This window comes from Thunnus maccoyii, chromosome 19 (genome assembly GCF_910596095.1).
Source record: "Thunnus maccoyii chromosome 19, fThuMac1.1, whole genome shotgun sequence".
Lineage (NCBI taxonomy): Eukaryota > Metazoa > Chordata > Actinopteri > Scombriformes > Scombridae > Thunnus > Thunnus maccoyii.
In genome coordinates, this window is record NC_056551.1 from 16,699,487 (window position 1) to 16,718,711 (window position 19,225).

Genomic DNA, 19,225 nt, shown 5'->3' on the forward strand with positions numbered 1-19,225 from the left:
CTATAATGGCCCTTTGTGCAGTCGCTCAGTTCAGCCTCTGTCTGAAACAGGCTGTTTTAGCTACTGTCTCTATAAGGGCCCCCTCCCGAGGAGCCCTCTCTGTTCTGATTGGACAGCTTCCGGAAGCTGAACCTTGGTAATGTAAACAAACAGTAGTTGTAGGATTTCACTTATTTTTCTTGTTCTTTACTTGAAATGGAAGCTTCTCAAATACAGGTTGGAGCCTGAATCCTATCCAAAATATGCGAGTAGAGGACGCAAACAATCTTAGCAACAACCTTAGCAACAAAGACTATGGAAAGGACGGCTGTTGTGGGCATGCGCAAACAATCTGATGTCATCACGATGGGGAAGTAGAGGTGACGTTGCACACAAAGTGTTAGAGGAAGATAAAGCCCTGGCTTTTTACTTTCAGGAAACATTTTTACATACATTCACCTCAAGTATTGAAACTTTGACCATGTTTAACAGACATCCAACATCATTATAGTATAAAAATGACAGAAATCACAAAAAGCATGATATGTCCCCTTTAAGGAAACCAATTCTCATGGCTGACCTTTTGACTTGTGTAAAAATGAGTTATTACATTAACAATGACTGCATTCTACTAATGTGCTCCAGTACAACGGACGTGCTAACATGTCTGCTGACCCACTGATACGGCTTACTGAAACTTAAATGGGATAGAGCCATCGTATATATTATTAGTCACACCCATGATTTTCCTGCAATCAGGTCAACATATCTGCTATGAGAAAGGTCTACAGATGACCAGCCACCAGCACAAAGATGCCTTCCCAGCTTTATTTTCTCTATACTAAATCCATCTGGTTGAGTTAGATTAATTATCTACATGACAGCACATGCTGGTTGTATTATCCCTTAACCTATACCATGTTCCTACTAAAAGGCCTGAGCATAGGCGTAAATAATAAAATTAATGACGGCTGACTTCCATTTAACTGCATTGGCTTCAGGGTCCTGGTATTGTGCATGCTGGCTTACTGTCACACTTTCATGGCTTACTGGCAGACTTGAACTAGAATGAAGCCACTGTTAATGTAATTAGTTACACCTTTTCCTACTATGACGAGTCAAAATGCCTGCTGTGAAAAAAGGCCTATCCTCCACCATATTTATTAAATGTAAAGTTTACATTTCATCAAAAAAAGGAGCTACTGGCCAATAACATACAGTACCATGCCAAATGTACCAATCCAAAACATTTGATAAAGTGTCAAGTTTTAATTTCAGAGGTGCTCTTAGCTCATAAGTAAGGAATATCACAGATTGAGTGATTGTTTTGACATGAATGCCACTGATGTAAATATAAAGGCTTATATTTTATTTTAAAACTGGTATTTAAACATACAGAATTCCCAGTTTTTCAGTACCAAGAAAAGCACAGGTGTAACTAGTAGCATTATTGTTGGCTCAAGCCAGTACAATACCATGTATGTGCAACAGTCACTGACTAAGATGAAACACAGTCCTTATACCATTATTAATTACACCTGTGCTTTTCCTAATATGACGTGTGCTATGAGTAGGCTTATTCACTTATAGTTTCCTAACCCTTTGAATGTATCTACAAAAGCTTGTACATTTTGCAGATATACAGTACTGTGCAAAAGTTTTAGGCACTTTAGATGTTTATATTCTTATCCATATGCAGTATCTTCAGGGAGGTGTCTGATCGGTCCCAAATTTATTTTGCAGCTTGACAATGACCCCAAACATACAGCCAGAGTCATTAAGAACCATCTTCGGCGACAAGAAGAAAGAGGAGTCAGATGGTAACAGATGGTATGGCCCCCACAGAGCCCTGATCTCAACATCATTGAGTCAGTCTGGGATTACATGAAGAGACAGAAGCAATTGAGACGCCTAAATCCACAGAAGAACTGCGACAAGTTTACAAGATACTTGGAACAACCTACCTGCCAAGTAGGAGAATTGGTGCTGTTTTAAAAGCAAAATGTGGTCACACCAAATACTGATCTGATTTAGTTTTCTTCTGTTAACTACACTTTGTATGAAGTTAATTGATAAATAAAAATAACTTATGGTATTATTTTTGAAAGCATCTTCACTTTACTTTTAGTGCCTAACACTTTTGTACAGCACTGTATATCTGCATCTTCATGTTCATTAACATTCAATTTTTTCTGCTTCCATGATTTTGTCTGAATCTACTCTGATTCCATTAAATTATGGTCTCTTTTGAAGCAGCTCAGGAAAGAGCTGTGTGTACCGTACATACTGCCTCTAACGACTTATGCAGGTGGCTGAAATTAATTGACAGTAGAAAAACTTCATCCAGGACTCTAAGGGCAAGACTTTAATAATGTGCTTTAGAAAGCTACTTTTTAAACCAGGATCAGCTCTTCTATATAAAGGCCTATTCCTGGATTGATTTTTACTCTGTCCAGGTACCCAGCCTATTATTTTACCAACCGAGCTTACTTAAGACACACATTCACATACACACCAACCCAGACAGCCTAACCACACTTAATAACCTCCGATTCACCAGACCACATATGTGAGACTGGACTTCCTGGGGCACTGCCAACAAATCTGTCTATTTACTCATGTTTCATTCAGTACTTATGTGTGTTCATTAGGAGCAGTGGACACTGGGCTCCTTCCTGGCCAAACAGGCCTCCTATCCTACTTGAGTCCACAAGTGGCAAACTCTTCCCATTTGAATGAGAATCTCCAAAACACAAGCCCCGCCATCCAGTGTAGAATAAAATTATATCTGGTGGGATGAATACAAATATTCAAGGCCGGTTCATGCATATATATTAAAGCTTTCTCTCACTTTTACTCTCATTCTCTGTGTCTCTTCCTGAGCTCAGTGTGTGCTATTTCAATTCATAACACAGTAAAGATACATCTAGATACATAAAGATACTGAAGCTCAGGTTTCATTCAAGTAGTTTTTGTTTTGTTTTGTGTTGTTTTTTTGTTTTTTTTCACAACCGAGCTTCAATGTCAGTATTTCTCTCTCAATAGAGTGAAACAATTGTTCGCTGTTTGTTCAACGCAGTCCCCAACGGTGACACTCTCTGGTGTGCTCTCTGCATCCCTTATTCCTTCTGTCTCTTATTCACTCTTCCAGCTTCACCTGCTCTCTCTCCTCCCAAATCGCAGGCGTTGTGGTGATAGGCACAGATGAGAGCTATCTACAAGTCAATTTAGAAAAATGTGTGTGTGTGTGTGTGTGTGTGTGTGTGTGTGTGTGTGTGTGTGTGTGTGTGTGTGTGTGTGTGTGTGTGTGTGTGTGTGTGTGTGCATTTCTGTCTATTTGAGTGTATAATAGGGAAACACATGAGGGCTATCTACAAGTCACTTAATTTAAGTGCCTGTGTGTTTGTGTGTGTGTGTATGTGTGTGAGAACAAGTGTGCTCACGCATATGTTTGACTGTGTTATATTTATCTGGGTTTGTAACTGTGTAACTGATATTGAGTGGTACTTATCTAAACATTGTCTGAGGTAATTGGCTCTTGTGCTGTTTAGAGGGAATGTCCGTGTAGAAACCTCATCCCTACACCGCAGCACTAAGCAGACATATACGACCACACTACATCTTAACTACACTGACATAAAGTGTCAGTTCTTATCTACAACCTCAAGACTTATCTCAACCACCATATAGGCGAATGGTGCTTTTCAACAGTGGCTTATATTGGGAAATCACATCCAACACTGTGCTTGTTATTTCTTTATTTTTTTGTCAATTTTTGCTTCACAGTGTTAAAAATTCTAACCCATCTACTAAATATGAGGTTAAAACACCTACAAGCAGCCAAAGGTTTTAAACGATACACTTTGGCATTCAGAAATCCCATTTTCTAAACAGAAACTACATTATTTGTGCAACCATTAGTTTCAGAGATGACTGAACCTGCTGGCTTCAAACAGTTCCCCTAACAATTAGGACTTTCAGAAAACTGTAAGCCATGCAGGATGCTCTTTTCCACTCATTTAGATGCAGCCTTTGTGGACTGATGCAAGCACTAACAAAGACTCCTCTAATTCCCTGAGGAAATGAGTATTGAATATACATACAAATCTGTGGTGCCAAGCTTACAAAGGATATATTCTAAGTATCAGTCTCTCTCTTGTGGCTCAGCTGCTAATTAAGAATGAACAACCTTCTTGGGTGAAAGCTGAACGAGGAAGTATAGCTCTATAAAAACTAAAAACAGTTGTGGGCGATAATTGATCATGTTTGTTTTCAACTCCAAATAAACATTTTAGATAGCTGCATTAATTTGTATGCAATGCCTTATGAGCCATACAGTTAAGCTGTGTTGAGTCACCATGTCTCAGCAATAAACACGGTAACTAAAATGTTATTGCCAATTACAGGAATGACAGCCAAACCCCTGACAATAACACATAATAGGAACTTTTGCATCTTCAGCAGGAACTAAAAGACTCTGATTTTGACAATTCTACCAATTAAAGTTTGTAATGTCAACCTTATGTTTACATTTGAGTTAAGGTTAGGCAACCTCAGTTAAAGGTGGGGTCAATATAAGGCCAGAATGAGCCAGAAAGGTTTTATTAAAAACAAGCAAAAAAAAAAACAACAAAAAAAACCAAACAAAACAAAACATAACAAAACAAAAAAACAAAGAAAAAACACTTTACGTTTAAACGTTTATAAATTATAAAATCATATTAAAAAAAAGCAGAAGTAGAGATAGATTGATTGAGCTGACAATTGTGAACCAAGTCATACATCATTTGTCAGGATTATACGATCCTGACAAATGATCCATGGTAGAACTGCAACCTTACCACACTTTAATGTCCAACTGATAACTGAATGGTAGGAAAAGAAGAAAGGGCACTGCCATAATCTTCACCACTAGAGGCTGCTCTTTCTCTGTGCCAAAATAAAAGGCTAATGGTATCAGGAATAGTCCATGAACATCAGTGTTTGTGTGTGTTTATGTTACTTTATGTGTAGACTGTAGGGTGCTCTTGTTCTTGCTCTGTTGGACTCTAAGGAAAAACTTTCTTTGGTGTGTGGGAACTAAGGCATAGTGGTATCATACAGAGCATAAATAGAAAAAACAAGATAATTAACTGCAAGACATGCTGGGTAAAATCCCTCCTATTAGCTAATATGTCAATAAAAGGTGCACACATTATAATTACTTTACACTGTAATGACACCAATACATGTCTAGCTATTGTGTGTGTGTGTGTGTGTTTGTGTGACAGAGATGCAGGATATGAAGGGTCAGGTTGGGCACAGAGCTGGGATTCAGGGGTGAGCTGAAAGAGGCAGCTTTCAGAATCTTTCAGAAAGGAAGTGATTACGGTTCTGACTGAGGTGGAAAAGATTACTTCACCACTGGGATGCCAGAAGGAGGAAGAACCCAACCTGAGAAGGGGTTGAAGAGTCAGGACATGTGGAGTGATAACCAGTTTGCCACAGAGAGGGAGGGACAGTGAGGCACTAGCTGAGGGTGAGACATGGACCAGACTGTAGGGTTGGATCATGATCTGGAGATATGAGGGTTGCCGTGCCCTTGGTAGCCTCCTTGGCTAACAATAGTGTTTTGAATGGTATGTGAGCAGCCACTGGGTGCCAGTGCAGTGCAGATAGGCGGGGGGGTTATGTTGGAGAATTTATGGAAGCTGAAGACAAGCAGGGCTGCAGCACTCTGGATAAACTGAAAGGGTGGATGCAAGAAAACCAGGAAGGCGGCGGAACAGAAATGTAGATGGAGAAAATGCCTTTCTTGCTTGATGAAAAAAAAAAAAAAACACTTTTCTGAGCGATGTCAATCTTTTACAGTTGAAAATTTCTTAGAGGAGCAGGCTGCACTTTACCAGATCTTTCTCTTTTTGTCACATGACTTGAAGTAGAAGAGGACAGCTAATAGAACAAAAAAAAATAGTATATGGAAAACACTGCAAAAATGATGCTGGCAGGAGCTGACTCCATAATTTGCCTGCGCATTGAAAATAAAAAGATACATTGTGAGAGAAGACATGCCCAAATGCTACATCTCTTGCTATATCTTTCAAAATGTATCATCAAGAAATCATTGCTCTACCAAGGGTTTAATAATTTTAAAGATAAGAAGACATGGTGCAGCTGCAAGAAGATAATACCAATTATGCTTGTGCACTGGGTCTCCTCCCAATCTTCTCCCTCCACATCCAGAGCCAGAAAATTTGACATCCAGCATGACACAGCATGTTTGTAATTTCTATGGCTGCCACGCTGTTTGGATTCAACCCTAAATGGAATAATTACCCAGCATTTGAAAGAGAAGCGTGCAACAAAAGGCAGCACAGACAAAAGAAGAAAAAAAAAGGCCTTATTCAAAACAGTTGTCTCTACCCCAAAATATACACAATATACACAAATGGCCACTGCATGGATGTTTTAATTTTAAGTTATTGTTATTCACCATTATGCAAAAGCCAACTGGCAGTGTCAAATACACAGGCTGTGTAATAATGTCAAATATTCAAAACGTCTTTATAGTACATCTCAAATTGCTCAAATAAATAAGTGGTTGGTTTACATAAAAACATATTTTGTCACTTAATTTTAGTTGTATCTACTATGCAGATAGTTTTGGCTTTATTAGTCCATTTATTGCTGGCATGGTTTGTGCTATATATTTAAATTAAAATGAATACTAAAATTAAAATGAATACTAATACACACACACACACACACACCACACATATATATATATGTGTGGTGTGTGTGTGTGTATAAGTATTCATTTTAATTTGGATGCTATTCAAACTTAAGAAATTTACATTCATTATAGCTGAATGATATTATATGTCATTTAATGTCTCCTATCACATCATCAATCAATCCAAACGGCTCTCATCCTGTCTTTCTCTACTGTTGCTTTGATAATGTTGCCACGCTTGCCCTTGAGAGCCATCCACCAAGTTTTTGGACTGCACAATCAAAGATTTATGAGGGCTGGTGTGTGTAGCCGTTCCAATTGCATGTAATATGCTTAATAGCTCTAATATCTGTGATTTGAATAAACGCTTGGTGCAAGAGGGGCCTGTCAGATGAATCATTACAAAGATAAAGCACGCAGTGTCACCCCCGGACACAGGCCCCAGATGAAGAATTAAAGACTTATTAAAGGACAGCATCCGAAAACAGGCTAATTCGTAGCGTAATAAAACAATCAGAGATGTTTACCTTGAGACTCGTGTTACAATCTGTTATTATAGCAGCAGCCACAGCTCGTTTGATAAATGATTCCACTGAGAGGAGGAGATCTGGTGACTTTTCATGGCCAATATTGATTAGGCTTGGGATGTGATGCTGTCAATGAAACAACCTCTGATGGTGAGTGTACTGAAGAGTTTGTGTTTGTGTGCATGAGTGAATGTGTACATGTGTGTTCGTGTTTATATGCAAGCTTCAGCGTAGACGATTGACTAATTTATGAGTAGCAGGATGCTGCCCGGCCAATCTAATTTAAGACAGAAAAGTTTTTAAATTCTGATTTAAAATATGCCTTCATGCAGTGATGCAAATATGTGTTAAGTAGGATGATATACAAAGTATTACACATGGTTCTTGTTGTACAATATTATATTACTCACTGTTTTTGTCACTCTTTCTCCCCTTTAGAAACACTTGCATGCGCGTGCGCACACACACACACACACACGAAACTACTCAACCTCACTTTTATTCCCTTGGGTTGTACATACAATTGAAATACAACGTGAGTGTGCACAGACATTTTTTTTTTGTGCCTTGATATCTCTGTTGGCCTGCCTTAGGAAATTGTGGAAATTAACTCTGTTGGCCAGGAGCATTACCATAGAGATGGAGCTTGGTAATACAGAGTGCGGGAGGCATGCAGGCCAGCTAGCTGTGGAACTGATTAGAGACATTGCTTTTCTACTTTTTATTATTCCACTTGCACTTTCCCACTTTCCCTAAATTCGGCATTTGTGTCTATCCATCCTAACAAACTTCTGTCACTCTTTTTCTCTTCCTCTTACTCTCATTCACTCACACCTGCACACACACACACACAGGGGTTAAAGTGGGCCGGAACGAACCAGAACAACGATTTTAGCCCCTCCACACTGGTCCCGTTGTTAGTATGAGGAGCATAAAGTGCCCTCAAAATGGGTTGAGTATTTCTCTTCTATTATTAAAGTATATTATTAACAGTAATGTATGATAATGATAACATTTAAAGCTTGCATAAGTAATGTCATTCATTTTAAAGTTATTTTTAATCGGACAGTGGATATGTACATGATGTGTTGTTGAAGTTATCTGGTTAATTCAAATGCAGCAAAGCCCAGAGCCACAGCAAGAAACGGGTGCTTAAAAGAAGGTCAGCTGATCACATAGCCTGTCCACAAAGAAAACAAGTACACCAGACTTCACTGTACAAATTAGGGAGTTATTTTGAGTTGAGTCATTTTTTCCCCGCTGCACCGCTACACTGAATCTTAGGGTTCCCCCACTTACCAAATACCACTTTAACCCCTGCAAACACACATGTACAACCCAGAGTGTTATGACGAACCTTAACCAGCAGCTAAAAAATCAGTTCCTGACACGAGAGGACTCTCATGTCATCACTCTGAAAGCAGAGAAACACTTCCAAGTTTTGGATAAAGGACAACAGGAATACAACGGAAAGTTATCTTTTCTTACTTGGCACAGAGTCAGATCTGTTTGACCATCTTCTATTTTGACGAAAAAGACAAAACAAATAATTCATTTTCTGTCTTTTTGAAAAAGACAATTAAATTAAATTGCCCATATTTTCATATTTCACGCTGCCAGAATGGTGATTTTGGATTGAGAAATTCATAGCAGTGAGTCTTTGCACAATAACACTAGCATAAAAAATTAAAACTGGCTGTGAAGCTCAAGATAGGAGCCCTTGATCCACTAGTATTTCTATTGCTTACAGTATATCAAGGCCTGGTTTAGTTCCTGCCATCATCATACAGAAAATATACACATAGGACTTTTAAGTGTCTCATCACAATTTTCCTCGGTCCTATCATCTTATATTTGATCAGCAGTAATGTGCCATGACAGCATGTCACTCTTTGTATTTTTTTATTTTACAGTGTAATTACAGAGTGATATGACTGACATTAAAGCGTGATTAAATGTTATTACGTTATCTGGTATTCTGTCTATCAATGTGGTATGACTAACTGAATCTGGAAATCATATCACAGAAGTTGTAATTAACTGCTTTATGGCCTTGCAGAGGTGAGCGTGGGCGAATATTCAGTGTTGTGAACTTTATATAATTAAATAAAATTGAGAAATTGCTTGGAACTGCCATCTACTTATGAATTGATATTTATGAATAATTTATGAAAGATAAATCTTGGGAAAGCAGGGCAGAGTGATGCGGAGAGAAGGATGGAGAAGTGGAAGAGTTAAGACAGATAGTAGTCCAGAGGGGATACAAAATTACAAATGCTGCCAACCTGCAGTTCACGGCTGCAGCAATAGTTCATTAATCAATACTAAAAACATCTTGCCACTAATTCAGGTTTTAGCCCTCGTCCGCAAATTACTCCATACAGTTTTCCTTCTGTGAAAGTGGGAGGCAGCTGAGGTAAGTTTTTGGAGGACTAGCATTGTTAGTTACCCCCTTGTGAGGCAACTCCATCACCTTCTGAAGTTTTAATGCTTTATGCTGCATATTCTCATTTTTCACCCTCCAGCCTACTATTGATCCACCGGCTGCTGCACACGCAAGTGATTTTATCAGTCTAGCACGACTGCACAATAGCATCACCAGCTAAGCTAATTAAATACACAAAATCCTTGTTCTTATTTCTGGTTGCCCCTAAAGCATCATCCATGTGGAATAGAAATTTTCAACTTCATAAGGTAAAGGTTTCAGAGAGAGGCTTGAGAGTGATTTTACAAAAACATGCAGAAGATAAATTAAGTATGCAGTCAGATTTACTGTGCAATTGCAAATTCTCAGAGTGGAAAAGTGAGGAGGCGGTTCAATCCATAAAAAATATACTTTCATTTTAATGATGAATTAGCTCGTTAGTTGAACAAGACTGTGCAAAACTACTTCAGCTGAACCACAGGTGGCAAACACTGATAAAACTGAAACCTCTGATTTAAGAATTTCTGTCCGTACTTGGTAATGGATGATTTTTTTACCATCTTCACCTCTTCCCAGAATAATTCACTCCCCCTTTTAAAAGTCAGTGAAATGTAGTACATTGGGTAATGTGTCCTAAACCCATATTTGCTACTCACAGGCAGAGTAGTAAAAAAGTGGTACGAGTGCACTCATAGTATGAGATGACATGGCCCCTTCTGATCTGGACATAATTCTAAACACGTGCATACTATAGATACGCCTCTTGGATTCTTCTTTCTTCTATACAATGATATTATATTACTGTATATAATGAATCTTATGAGTATAAAATAAAAGTCTTTGATCAGTTTATCATCTGATTTAATTCCATAATTTAATTACATATCAGATTACAGTTAGTAGTAAATATCTCGGTTTTTGTCCCTGCTGTCTTGCCTCTCCTTTCTCTCCCTCCTCTCTGCCTGCCTGTGCCTGTCTCAGTATGTTTTCTGAACAGCTGAATTACTGTTAGTGACAATGACTGAAAACCAAGTCAACAATTGCAATCTCCAATATCTTTAATGTATCCTGGCATGTATCCAACGGTCACCACACGCTCCAACTTTCCTGCCACAACAGTTTCAGATTCACAATCCTCTGTCCACAATAGTGGAAGATACTATTGAACAGTCTGGGAAACACTACACCGATCACTCATAATGACAGGAACAGCAACAGTGTATGTTTTTACTAGCACTTATCTTATAAAGGGGCTTTTATGTATGACTCATATCATGATCTTTGTCTTCTGACATAAGGGAACAATATATAGCAAATTCAGATATGTGTAAAATTCCAATAACACACTTTCTGGAGCCTGATATCAAGAGGATATCATTCACAAATCTCCTGAACAGAATGATAGAGCACACACACACATACACACACACACACACACAAAAAGAAAACTGGAAAATTCCACAATAAAGAGACCAGGATTATCTCCATGCAGTCTCTTTAAATGATCATTTACAGAAAAAGTAAATACCAAAATTGTGTCAGACCATACAGGCTACATGTACTTGGTCGACTGATAAAATGTGTATCAGATACAAGGTGATCCACATCAAGTGAACTACCATTTGCTGTCAAAATATGCGGAAAGACACAGGGTGCAGATTGATTTGACTTGACAAAGATCTATCAAAGGAATGAAACTCATGAAACACTCATTTCATTAAAAAAAAAAAAAAGATGTGAAATGAGTTTTGGTGTGCAGACTCAACCTTCTTTGAGCTGCGTATCCCTTACACCGTGGTCTACAGTATATGCTTTTAACTAACTGCACCGGTGTGTGATGTCTCACTACTGCCTCACAGTCCAGCATGCTTAAGAAGCCTCATTTGCTACACTCCTGCTATCTGTTTTTCCTCACATTTCTCTTGCAGTTACTCTTTCCCAGTGCCTCGCTCTCTAACTTTTGCTTGGCTCCGCTCTTTGGATTTAGCCTTTTCTCTTTCCATTTATTTTGCTATTCATTTTCCTTCTAAACTCTTATCGCTGCCTCTACCAATTTACCTCTCTCTCTCTCTTGCTCTACAGTCAAACAGCAGGTAGTCAGCTGTAAGCCCCTCTGACATTAGCTGATATTAGGCTAGGGTCTATTAGGTCCTGCCTTGCCATGTGAGTTATTGAGCACAGAGTGACTGCCTCAGGAATGATCACACTCGTGTATGCAGTTGCTCTGACTCACACAAGCAAACACATACCCACACAAAGGTAAACATAAACCCACACAAACACATGAGCACACACACGCAAAGCCTCTGCAATCTCCCGAACTTGCTCACCTTATGTCCTCTAAGTCATGGGGGAATCACTGAGGCTTTAAGAACTTACACTTACACGCACATACATAATTTTTGTGAAATTTCCTCTGCTAAGGCGTGAGGTGTGAAGAAAAGACACAATCCTTTCTTGTTAAAATTTGCACGTAACATATGTGAACACCAAGCCTGTAAATGGGATTAATAAAGTATGCAAGGCTAATGACTGATGTATCTGGATAGGTTACTGTATCTGGACAATGGCATCTGATCACTGGGCTTTGCATTTACATTATCAGTATCAATAAGTGTTCTTGTTATCTCAAGTTTTCCTGCAAGATTGGATCTTGGTATGCAAATTAGACAGGTGGAGCAGGCAGACTTGTCGACAAACGAGGGAAGTGATGCTACTCTAGGCTCTACTTATTTTCACTTTTCCAAGGGAAAGTCTGTAGCTTTTTACAAGGCTAGCCTTCGATATTGTGAAGTGGGCCATCTAGAATGTGGCCAAACCGTACAGATTGCATTTACACCTAACACATCCAGATGTGGCCTGGCTGTTCCAAAGGCATACCTATTGCAATACATCCCATGTGCGTCCACAGCTACCTTCACAGGCGTTTTTCCTTATCCAGATTATATCCAGATACAGGATTCATGTTATTACCAGGTGTAAATAGAATCTTGGTAGTTCCAATGCTCTCACAATGCAACAATAGAATCTTTTCAATCAATCCTCCTTCCTGGTAAACACTCACATCTTACAAATGCAAGGACCCCAGTCTGAATCGCCGGCTTTCTGTAAACATTTTATGGACTCTAAGCCTAGGCAGAGATAACCTTGATGACATTATCAAAGGTTATCTCAGCCATAGAAGCAAGCCACAGAGCCACAGAACATTATACAACTGTTTTCACAACTTGAATAGTACTATCCATGACTTCATGACTGAACCTCATGCATAAAAATGGTAAAGTGCCCCTTTAAACTACATACCCGCTACAATTAAAGGGTCAGTGGCAAATATAGTGTCCTCATTTCCAGGCTGGGTAGCAGTCATTTATGTGTCTACAAGCCTAACGCACTACATTTCAGTATATAAAATTAAAACCAACTAAATGTGTGCAAACACTACAGGCAGTGTGTTAGTGATTGAAGTTAATGGTGACTGAATGCAATATTATTTGAGAACAACTGTCAGTGCTTCAGAGTCAGTGTCTTTATATTTGAACTGTTTTGAAACAGTATTAGAAAAAAATAGAAAAACACATAAATCTACATGAGTCCACAAATCTGCTCCACACACATATGCACACAGGGAGGAATAAAAAACTAAATTCTATGTTTGGAGCTTAAAAAAAGAAAGAACAAGCAGACCACTTATTTTAGGAAGAGAATTAAGAAGCTTCTGTTCAACCTTGAGCAGCTTAACCCTTCACCTGAACAGTCTGCCTCACTGTCTCATGGCTACTCATTATGTGGGAAGAAATTGCCTTATAATGTTTGTTGACTCAACTCCCCAGTAGCAGCTACCATGTGTGCACCAAGGAGATAATTACTGAAAATTACAGAGGAACATGGAAATGTGGCTGTGTTTGTCCCTGTGAGCCTTGTGGGCTGCCAGATTCACAAATTATTCATGTTGTGGCGTCGTCTTAGTTTGAGAGGTGAGTAGTGATGAGGAGTTGGAGGTGTGCCTATCAAAAGCGGTTTGGTCTCTTTTCTTCTTTACAGTATCTTTTCATTTTTTTGTAAAAAGCGTCGTCAACATCAGAGTGACAAGGGTAGCAGCTTCACCTTCACAAAGCAGGTGAAACCTCTTTTTCTTCTCTTTCTCTACCACTGCTTCTCACTTGTTACAACCCAAACTTCTAACAATCGTTCACAGCAGTGCATTCTTGCTGTGCTGGAGGGAAGGAAAACACTGGACAGAGTGTAAGTCCATAACAAGATGAACACACGAGCTTGATTCAGGCAGGACTCTATTCTCTGGGTGATGAGTATGAGAAGATATTCATCCTATCACTCGTCAGTCTTGACAGCTTTCAAATTTACATAGAACATATGTGATTGTTATATATACCTGGCTGTATTTGCAATTTTTATCCTCATTTAATTACATTTCCAGTAGCCCACCTGGTGCTGAAAAAATGAAGACAATGTTGTTTCATCATCAACAATGAAATTTCATCATTCTAAATTACAGTATCACTGCAGGGCCTCAAGATGTAACTGTTCACTGTTCACTTACACACTAACGCTGAGCTCCAACCCAAGTCCGGCCAGCTCCAAATTATATTCAATCTAACCAGGTCTGGGTAGGGTTCTGTTTAATTCCTGCTGGTCTCAAGTCTCTGTGTCAATATGTTCAATACCTTAAGTGGATACAAGCAGACTCGCTATCATCTATGATCATGTGGTGATTACAGGTTAAAAAAAAAAAAAAAAAGTGTTTTTTTGAGGTGAGACAGTGTGTGGGAGCAGGAAAAAGACGATGCTGTACGGATTGCTACACTTCACTTTTCAACCGCCTCTGCTTGTTAGGTGATGGTGCATCATGCTACTTGCTGCCAGTTTTTGTGTTCTTTCTACTACTGTAGGGTCTGTTTGGGTCGACCACATTTTGGATCAGGTCTAATTATCTTTGGGTCTTTTTGGATCAGTTTTTTTCCCTTTTGGATTGAGTCTCTTTTCTTGAAAATGTATTTATGCACATCAAATCCAGGTGGGTTTTCCAAGGTAACTCTGTGCTCATCTACTGTGGGCAGTTTAAAGGTTCAGTTTTACCTGACCTGGGACGAACCAGCCTTTTGTTTCTCCACTACATGCTATTTGTCCCTGCTCTCAATTTACATCCCCATGTAACGCATGGCATATGTGTTCATCTGTGTGTGTGTGTGTGTCAGATAGGTGTTGCAATTCATGTGAAAGGGCCACAAATGTTCTCTTCAGGACTGACGGATGGCCATTATCACTGTCTCACTACCCTTCACACATCCACATTCATTATCTACCTATTGTCATTTGGTTTGTGTGTGTATCTACATGCCTCAATGAGTGGCAAAGTGTTATTACCGTGCATATAAGGACACAAAGGATTAAATTGCTTGTGGACTTCAAATAAAAAAGATGGGATAGTAAGAGAAACAAGTGTTTTTCTTCAGACGCATTAGAAAATTGGATGGAGAGGCTGATATATGTTTTATTATCTGAAGGATATAAAGTGCTGTCAAAAAGAATCTTGTAATTAGCCTGCATTCACGTCACTTCACTGGAAGAACGTTTAAAAATGAAAATTAGATAATATACATTCTCTGTTGGGCGGATTTTCCTATTTTATACTACAAGTTGAAGCGACATTGCAGTCATAATGTAATTGAATTGTTCTCAGCCATACAATTCACATGTAACATTATTGTCCAAATGCATGATTGCATTGATTATTTTATTCTGTAATTTCACAACAGCAATTTGCAAAATTCATTCCCCTGACCAACTTCAAGAGGCTACGCAAAGTGAGATCAATTTGAAAACAAAACATATGCAATGCAGTGCATACATCCGTGATGCTGTGACTCAAGTCATATAATTCATCTCAATCATCTAACATTTCACTTTGAGCTGCTGATGCAAAGGGAACTGGTGATGTGAGACGGAGGGAATCAGAAGACAGTGGAGGTGAGGGAAAGAAAGGGACTGTGGGATAAGACTTGCATCTGCATATCAAAGACGGCATGGAGGAACATGAACATGAAAATTAGGTGAATAAAAATTTAAATTTACATATTGCTATAAATACAGAGAGTGTATGTGCTGAGTGTAAAGTAGAATCTTATGGGAGTGAGTCATTTAAGAGACAAAGCTGTCGTTGTTTTGACAAAAGACACAGTGGATTTGATCAAGCCCATAATACAAAGATGGCAGCGCAATGGTAATACAACAAAATATCTACTGCATAGTGAGCAATAAACAAAGCTTTTCCCCCAAATTTAGTGCTTAGTTCAATCATGGATTTAAAGTAACTTTTTTACTTACTTCCTTCCTTTTTCCTTTCTTTTGCCTGTCCTCTCCAATAATTGCTGAACCGTGTACGGTAGGTCGGTTTGCATAAATGTATGCTTCGTTTCACACTCTGAACCTAGAGACATGTGTGTTATTTATCCAAAAAGGCACATCAGCCTGGAAGTGCACTTTGCCTGTCATCTGTATGTAATCAGCGAAGTGTGCCTCTAACTGCAGGGAACATGATAAGTGCAGCTGAGTAAGCGCCTCGCAATTAGGATGGAAATTTCTCTAGCTCCTAGGAGCAGGTGCAAATTGTGCAGGTGTAATAAAATGAAGGTTGAGGTGGGAAAGAAAAAATTTAGTCGAGTCTCAAAGCAGACAAAGTGCGAGTGCACCACAAAAAAATATGCAAGCAGCACTGATTTAGTTTTCTTAGACAGATAAATAACAGCAATATCTGACCATTTTATAACACCAGACAATGATTGGATGGAGAGCTGTGCTTGAGTGGCTTGGAACTGTAGAAAGACTGCATGGTTTACAAAATGTTTCTATAAAGATTATTAGCCCGTTATGAGAAGTTAACGGACAAGCAATAACATTTTCTCAGGTAGGGCTGAACTGTGGCCATGTATATGTTTTGTGGTAATGTTACTAATCAGTATTTCTCCTTCAGCATCACAATATTTTCTGAGCTTGCTGGTCTTAACCAAATCCCTTCACTGGGCAGCATCTTTTTAGAAAAAGAAAAGAGTAGCTTCTGGCTCGTAAGGAAACATTATTCATTATTACCATGTGCATGGTTTGAAATGTAAATCTTGCAGCAGCAGAAGAATAAAGTGAATTTAATGTGATTCAAAGCTGGTTGTAACCAAAGAGATTCTAAGCATCAGTGGTGGGACAATCACTAAAATGCTGGAAATGGGAGACAACTGTGTCAACAACTGTGTCAGCAACTAAATGCACTCTGTTTTACTGGCTGATGTATTCTTATTTTTCAGGGCAACTTTTTAGGTATTTCATTTTCAACATAATAAATTTGACATAATAATGCTGGCTTTGTCAGCAGGATGTGATATCAAGAGGTGGTAGTTAAATCTATGTGTTGAAAACAGCGGGAGCCAAAACATGTCTTTCAATAAACAACAGAATGACCTGATTTTGAATTGTTCTCAAAGGATGCCATGTACTCCATGTACTTTCCCCCTCATATAAAGATCTTTCATTGCTTGTCTCGGTCTGCCAAGGTGTTTGACTAGTTTAAACCTGTCGTGTGTGTAACCTCACCGGAACCCAGGCTTGAGTGCAAATCCCCTGACTGGGCATAGTTTGATGTAACCCAGTGTGTAAAGCTGGAGTCTGGAGGCAGAGGACCCACTGTGCTCTCCACTGCTTGAGGGCAAATGGATCAAGACTGTCTGTTTCCCCTGGTTTTAAAATCCTCAAACTGTACCTTTGTTCTGTCTGTCAAACTGTGCCCTGTTCAGTGTATTAGAGATAGTTCCCAAATGGTTTAGCCCCTTCAACCTTTGGGAAGCATTAGGCTTTTAGTGTATTTCCCATATTAGTGTGCATACAAAAGCTCTTTAGAGGGGTATTAAGCCTGTTTAGCTTATAGCTCTTCAGGTAATCAATGTTAGCTATTCCTCTTTCAATGCAAGCTCTAGCTTATTTCAATCATAGCTCCAAAGTGTCACAGCTTGTGATGTGTGGTTCCTCAGTACACACTCACACCATGAAAATGCAGCAAGGCAAAACAATGTGACCTTTACCACCCTGTGCTGATTGCTCAGCTAAATGACTGAAATCTTTCTAATCTGTGTTTATTGGCTACTTTTTAAAAATAACTTGCTCTTAGTCAATGCATGCAGCAGCCAGACGCTTCCTGCTTGGGTAGTTAGGAACGCCACATCCCAAAGGCATCTTCAAGGACAATGCAGGCACAATTGTGTACGAGTGTATTAAATTCCAAATAACTTCGATTTAATGTCATTTGGAACTACTCTCTGAAAGACATTTATATTAAGAATATGAGAATATGAAGAGAAAAGTGCTTTTTTCATGCACTTTTCTGTGGATTACATTAAATGCTGACTGCTTTGAGGAATTACAAAATGCAAAAAGAAAATTACAGTACTAAATTATAATACATTTATGAGAGAAGACTTTACAAAATAAGCTTCATAAGTGAGCTTGCATTACTCTTCCTACATTTTCTGTGGCTTCATTGAAAAAAAAAAAGACTTCTTGTAATAAAAGCCATGATGCAGCATTGTAGACAAGAAAGCTATTTTAAAAAACATCCAATGGCCTTTATGTACAGAAGGAGATCTCTACATAGAATATATGTATAGAATTTGATTATACCCAAAGAAATTCTCCATCCATTCAAATAAAATTCCACGTGGACCTCAAATGTTTGTGTTTCATTTACACAAATATATGTGAGAAAGTTGTATCACGTGTTCCATGTATGCTGTGGAAATCCTGAATCATATCAATATACATTACAAAAGCCTGGTCTTGGGGGGCCTACAGCAGACAGATCATGTGGCTGTGTTAAGCCAAGCACAACTATCATGACCCATAGGGCAGAGCAGATAAAAAACATTTCATGGTTACACCCTTGAAAAATAGTGTGTGTAGTATTTGTGTGTGTGTGTGTGTGTAAGAGAGAGAGAGAGAGAGAGAAAGAGAGAGACAGAGACAGTGAGTTAGTAAATAAAAGACAGAGAAAAAGCAAGATATAGGTTGAGCATGCTTTTCTGTGTGCACTGTATTTGTGCATAGATAGAACGTCATCATCTCTCTGTGATTACAGGAGCATTTCACCACAAACAGCATGCGACTTATCAGAGTGAGCCAGGTTTTCAGAGGGATGACAGTTTAGCGAGAACTGCCATGGGATAAGTCTCAATCCTAACTCAACCGTCACTCTCTCATCTCCCTCTCACTCACTCGTTCTCTCACACACATACACATATATACACACACACACACATCTGTGCAAACACAGATGCAAGCACCCCAACGGCAAAGCCTGACTACTGATTCTCTGAGCTGCTCCACCGAGATCTCAAGCCTTTCTATCTCTCCTACAACCTAAAACTGATAAAAGATGGCCGTTACTCCTGATAATATGTCTTTGGAGACGCAGAAAAATGTAAACAGTTAATATGTGAACCAACAGGTCTCGAGGGGGAATTGTAAGTGTAATCTAAACCAGTGAGTGGAAATAATGAATAATGCTTTTCAACTAGAAACAAAAAA

At 38.9% G+C, this 19,225-nt stretch overlaps 1 protein-coding gene across 1 annotated transcript in view; it reads right to left on the minus strand.

Moving 5' to 3' along the window:
• Nucleotides 1–19,225, minus strand: part of LOC121885546 (astrotactin-2-like) — a 287,798-nt gene that overhangs the window by 67,231 nt on the left and 201,342 nt on the right. The window lies entirely within an intron of this gene.